Source organism: Suncus etruscus, chromosome 2 (genome assembly GCF_024139225.1).
Source record: "Suncus etruscus isolate mSunEtr1 chromosome 2, mSunEtr1.pri.cur, whole genome shotgun sequence".
NCBI lineage: Eukaryota > Metazoa > Chordata > Mammalia > Eulipotyphla > Soricidae > Suncus > Suncus etruscus.
In genome coordinates, this window is record NC_064849.1 from 17,265,185 (window position 1) to 17,272,081 (window position 6,897).

Sequence of the window (6,897 nt, forward strand, 5' to 3'; positions counted from 1 at the left end):
CTCCTGGTTGGGACAGGAACCATATGGGTACCAGGAATCAAAATCAGGTTGGCTGCATGTTGAGCAAGAGACTTGCCTGCTGTACTCTCTAGCTACTGTATTATCACTCCCACCCCATAAGATTATATTCTTTTGAAAATTGGCTCAAACAAGTAAAACTGCTAATATTTTTATTGCTTAACCAAAATTTATTTGTGCTGAATAAAATCCTCTTGCTATTTATTAACACATATTAACTCATATACATATGTATTTTTTGAGTGTGGCATTGTCATAGTCAATGAAAATATTCACTTTGCCTATTTCATGTTTATGTGATCAAGTACTACTGATAGGTGTTAAAATAATAGCTTTTATCATCATTTTTATTTTGGCCAAAATTCTCCTCTAAAATGGTTTTTTGCTGCTTGAAATAAGTGTATCTGATAACTGTTTAATTACTGTTTGATGAACTGAAATAACAATTAGGGTTCTTTGCTCTTAACATATATCTATATAAAACTCATTTGATATAATTTATTTAAAGGATAATATGTATCAAAGAAATATTAAGTGTGTTGGGTGTAATTTTTTTGATAGGTTTTGAATGAGAATTTTCTTTTCGTTTGGGGACCACACCTGGTGATTGGTGCTCAGGGGTTATTTCTGGCTCTGCACTCAGGAATCAATCCTGGAGGACTCAGGAAACCCTTTGAGATGTCAAGGATCAAATAGAGGTCCACTGAGTATAAAACAAGTGCCCTACCCACTGTGCTATTGCTCCAGCCCCAGAATTATTTTTTTTTAAATTTAAAGTAGTAAAAATGTTATGTGAATATAATTATAATAATGCCCTTCTGATGAAATAATAAATAACTTATTTATATAACTTCTAACTAATAACTAACTAGTTTGAATTATAACTACTTATATATTAGAATATGTTATAACTAATATAACATAAATCTTATAAGTTATAACTTTTTAACTGTTATAATAGTTATAAGTCATAATTATTAGTTATATGTTATTAAGCTATAAGTTATAATTAATAAGTAATAACTGATTCTTATGGAATTATAACTTTTTAAAGGTAAAATCTATTTTAAATTTATTTAGTAGCATTTTATTATTTAAAATATTTTATTTCAATTATCTTGATTTACAGTTATTTGTAGTTGAGTTTTAGACATTCAATGTTTTAGCACCAATCTTACCAGTGACAAACTCTCCACCAGTGTTCTCAGTTAATCACATCCCTTTGACTCAATTCCCCTATCCCAGTTTGCCATCGTAACTGGCACCTTTTTTAAGTTTGAGTCTCACGATTTCAGTATTGTTGACCCATGGTTTAGATATTTAGTTCTGTCCTTCCTTAACAACACCATTGTACCAGATTTCCTGTGAGCCCTGTACCTTGCTATTTCACATCTGTCTTTATCTTCCTCTCCTCTAATTCTTTCCTATTTTCACTATACTTTAGAGCCCAAAGTAGTCTTGTCCCCTTATCCATTACCAGTGCATTCCATCATGCAGTTATTCTAAATACCACATATAAGTGATATCTTTCAGTATTTATTATTCTGTTTTAATGGATTTAACATACTATCTTCCAATTACCTCCATGTTGCAACAAATTGCATGATTTCATCACTCCTTATAGCTATGTAGTATTCTGTTATGAAATATATACCTTAAATTTTGTAAATGTAATTTATCTTGTATATATGTATATATACATTTATATGTACATGAATATGCACAATTTCATGTGTACATTGCACATACAAATGTTCCACTCATCTGTTGTTGGACAGTTTACTAAGTTGATTCTAACTCTTAGCAATTGCATTGAGTACTGAAATGTTGTGTATACACTTTTTAGAATAAATGTTTTCTATGTCCTGGGGATAGATACCCCAAAGTGAAGTAGCTGGTTCATATGGCAGGTTGATTCTGAGTTTACTGAGAACCCTCCCTAGTTTTTTCTATAAAGGTTGAACCAAACAATATTCCTACCAGAGTGGATGAAAGTTTCTTTTCACCTCATCCCTGTCAACACAAATTGCTCCCAGTATTTTTGATATGTGCCGTTCTCACAAATTTAAGATAATAACTCATTGTCACATTCATTTGAATTTTCCTAGTGATAAGTAATGGTTTGCTTCTTTTCATGTGCATGTTGGCCATCTGTTGGTCTTTCTCAGAGAGGTGTTTATTCATTTTCTCTTTCATTTTTAATGGGGTTTTAGATTTGGGGGCTTAATCTTAGAGAATATTTGATATATCTTAGATACCAACCCTTTATCTGGTGTCTAGAATGCAAATATATTCTCCCACTGACTGAGTTGTCTATTTGAATTTGCCCATATTTCTTTTGCAATACGAAAAATTTTTAGTTTTATGTAGTTCCATTTTGTTGAATTTTGATTTTGTACACTTTGACATTGGCATCATATCATTAAAGACTTCTTTGAGGTGTCTAGATCTTGGAGTATTCTACCTATGTTTTCCTGAATGTAATTTATATATTTAGGTATTATTTTAAGACTTCTGATATACTTTGAATTGCCTTTTGTAGAAGGTATGACATATGTATGCAGGTTCAATTTTTTACAAGTGGTAAACTATTTGCCCCAATACCATTTGTTGAATAGATTATCTTTATTCCATTTCATATTCTTGGCATTTTTGTCAAAAATTAGTTAACTCTATACTTGGAGGTATGCTATTGACTATTGTATTCTGATCCATTAATACAAAAGTTTGTCTTTGTTCTAATACCATGCTCTTTTGATTTCTGTAGATTTGTAGTACAGTTTCATGTAAGGCAATGGGATGGCTTCCTGTTTCTTGTCTTCTAATATGGTTTGGACTATCTGGGCTCTTATGATTCCATAGAAACTTTATAGTGAACTGTTTTAACTTTCCTATCATCTGGTCTGAATTTGGATAAGGCTTTCATTGTATCTATAAAATAGCTTAGGTAATATTTTTGTAGTTTATGGTCATTTTGATAATATTGATTCTTTATCCCATGACCACAGAATATTTCTCCATTTGCTTAGATATTCAATTACTTTTTTTATTTTTAGGTGTTTTGAAGTGTTTGTGGTATAAATTTCTCAGCATTTTTTTTAAGTTGATGCCTGTGTACTTGGTGGTTTTGGACACTATTTTAAGTGTGATAGTCTCTTTGCTCCTAGAATTCATTATTTGTATAAAGCAATGCAACTGACTTTCTAGCCATATCAGTCTTGTTTGATTGTATTGTTTGATTGGTCCTAGCAGCCTTTTTGAGTGTACTTTTTAAGGTCTAAATTATATATCATTATGACATCTGTGAATTGAGATAGTTTTACTTACTCTATTCTAATCTGCACCCTTTGATATTTTTCTATTGCCTGATTGCTGTTGCTAGGAATTATTCTTATTATATTAATAATTCTTATTTTGACCAAAGTGGATTGCAAATCATTCACAGTAGTATTTTAGGTACATAGTGACATTGAATGAGGGGCATTCCCACCACCAATGTTGTACTCCCTTCACCCCTGTTCCCAGCATGTATCCCATATCACCCCTCCTTTGCACCCCAGGCTGTTAGTATAAGTGGTCTCTTCTGTGTCTAGCCTGTTGTAGATTGGGTATCGATTCTATTGTAGTTGAGTTTGGATTTGGTGTTCAAGTCTGATCATTTTTTTATTTCTACTCAATGTTCATACGACTGTTTGGTCTTGGTGCCCTCCATTATTTCCCCCTTAATTTGTGAGGTAGAATAAGATGGTTCAAGCTGTTGTTAGGACTTTTATTACTATGTTGAATAAGAGTAGAGGCAACATGCATCCTTGTCTTGTGCCTAACCTTAGTGGGAATGCTTTCAGATTTTTATCATAAAGAATAATATTAGCTATGAATTTTTATACATAGCAGTTACTATCATGAGAAAAGTCCCTTCTGCACTTTTTCTGAGTGCTAGATATTGTCAAAAGGTTTCTAGAACTGTGTGGCTTGATATGATTTATAGTTGTCTTTTATTATTGTGATGTATCATGTTAATCAATTTGCATATAATGAATCATCCTTGCATCATTTCATCCTGAATGAAACTCAACTGATAATGCTATATAATTTCTTTTATGTGTTATTAGATTCAGTTTGCTAAGATATTGCCAATGATTTTTTTCATCATGTTTATGAAGTTGATTGTAATTTTCTCTTTTAGTTGTATCTCTGTCAGCTTTGGATATGTTTAATGTTAGCTTCATAGAAAGTATTAGAAAGAATTCCTGTTTCTTCAATATTTTGAAAAAGTTTAAGAATCATTTGGAATATATCTTCCCTGAAGCTTGATAAAACTCACCCATAAATCCATGTTGACTTGGAATTTTATTATTGGGAAAATCTTTATTACTATTTCATGTCCTTGCTTGTGATTGGTCTGTTTAGGCTATCAACTTTCTCTTCATTCAATTTTGGAAAATTATATGATTCTAGTAACTTGTCTATTTCTTCTAGGTTCTCTAGTGTAACAGAGTTAAGTTGTTCATAGTAAACTCTCATGAGTCTTAGATTTCATGAGTTATATTTTAATCTTATAATTTCTCACCTTTATCTCATATCTCATTTATTTTAGCACTTTCAGTTTTGTTCTTTTTGAATTTTGCCAAGAGATTGTTTATTTTGTTTATTCTTTTGAAAATATAACAGCTCCTGATTTCATTAATTATTTTTATTGTTCAATATCATTGATTTCTGCTCTGGTATTTATTATTTATTTTCTTCTACTTCTGTTTGTGTTCCTTTGTTGTCAGTTTTCCAGATATTTAAAGTGTGCCTTTAGTTTGGTGATTTTTTTTTCTTTTTTCCTTGGTAGGCATGTGTCTTTATGAGATTTCCCCTAATTACTGCCTTTGCTGTTCCCATCAATTTTTATAACTTGTTTCTTCATTATCATGTTTCAAGGAATCATTCATTTTTTAATTCTTTAATCCAACTGTTATTAAACAGTTTGTTGTTCAGTTTTCAGGTTTTAAAGTTTCCCCAACTCTTTTTTGTAATTAATTTATATCCCTGTGGTACAGTAGTCAATCTTAAGGTTTGGAATGATTTTTATGTTTGTAAATGTATGTAAGTTAGACTTATGTCCTAAAATGTGATCTCTGCTGGATAATTTTCCATGTTTACTAGAAAAGAATGTTTATTCAGCTTTTTGAGGATGCAAGGTCTTGTGTAAATCTGCCAGTTCATACTCTTCTAGTTTTTTTAATTTAGAACTTCCAGGAGCTTACTGGCAATTTATCCAATGTTGAGAGTGGAGTATTGAGATCCCCACTACTATTACATATCTGTTCATTTTGTTCTCTAGGTTTGTGAGCAGAAGCTTTAAAAATTTGCTGCCTCTACATTTGGTGCATAGCTATTGATTAGAGTTAGTATTCCTTGGTCTAGTATTACCTTGATCAATAAAATAGTGTCTATCCTAAATCTCTAATTGCTTTTTAAGGCTGAATCAATTTGGTCTGATATAAATATGACTGTTTTATATTTTTCAGTTTTCTAGTGACTTTTATTGTTGTTTTCTATCCTTTTACTCTGAACCTGTGTGTATCCTGAGATCTTAAATATGTTTTCTGTAAGCAGCAAATGGATGAGTTTTGTTTCTTCTTCCCTTTTACTATGCTGTGCCTTTTAATGGAAGAATTTAGTCCACTGATATGCAAAGTTACTATTGACATAAAGCGCTGTCATTTTGCTGTGTAAAGTTGTTACTTCTACAGTTGTTTATTTGTCTTATAGAAGTGGTCTTTCCATAGTTTGTTTAGAGCTGGTTTGGTTATCACAAAAGTGGCCTGTTCGGTTTTTTGTGTTTTGGGTCACACCTGGCAGCACTCAGGGGTTACTCCTGGCTCTACACTCAGAATCACTTCTGCAGGCTCGGGGGACCATAAGAGATGCTGGGATTCGAACCAATGGACTTCTGCATGCAAGGCAAATGCCCTATATATCTATGCTATCTCTCTGTCCCTGGCCTGTTCTTTTTTGTCTGATAATGCTCACCTAAATGAGAATTTTACCAGGTAATAGACTCTAAGGTGAAAGCTTCTTTTATTCAGTAATTTGAATATGCTCTTGCACTCTATTCTTGCCTAAACCATTTGGGAGATATGTTGAGATTCTTATGTTCTTTCCTTTATATTTAAGGTTTATCTTCTTTCTTACTTCTTTAAGACGTTTTTTTCTCTCTTTGTATTTTGCAATTTTGATCACTATATGTTTTGGTGTTTTATTTGAATCTATTTTGTTTGGTTCTTTTTTGGCCTCTTAAATTTGTGCAGCTGCCTCTTTTTAGCAAGTGGGGAAGTTCTTTGCTATTATCTCTCCCACTACTTGTTCTTTTTCCCGTTATCCTCACCATTCAGTATTCCTATAATATAACATATTATATTATATGGATTCTGGTACTCCTATAATATAATATGTTCGTCTTGACTTTTTTCTTATGTACCTTACATTTTCATCCATCTTTTTGTCTCTTTTCTTTTAAGGCTTCCTTATCAATGCTGGTTTGGGATTTGTCTTCAGGTTCTTCTATACTCCTGTGAGATTCTGCTACCAGGGCTTGTTACTTTGTTCTTTAGCTTCTGCAATTCCATTTGTATGTATTCTTTCATCTTTTGAAAAAGTTCTCTATTTAGGTGCTTTAAATTTACTGGGTATTGTTTCTTAAATTTTTGTTGCTAGTGCATCTAATGTTGATCTTATGTCTTCATCAACCACGCTCAGGCATTTTAATGGCTTGAAGATTTGTCTTGTTTCTCCTCCATCTGCCACAGCAGTTGAGCTCCTTAATTTTTCCATTGCTCTTTGTGTTTTGCTGGTGTTAATGGTGGAGTTTTAGATTTCTGGTTATTTGAG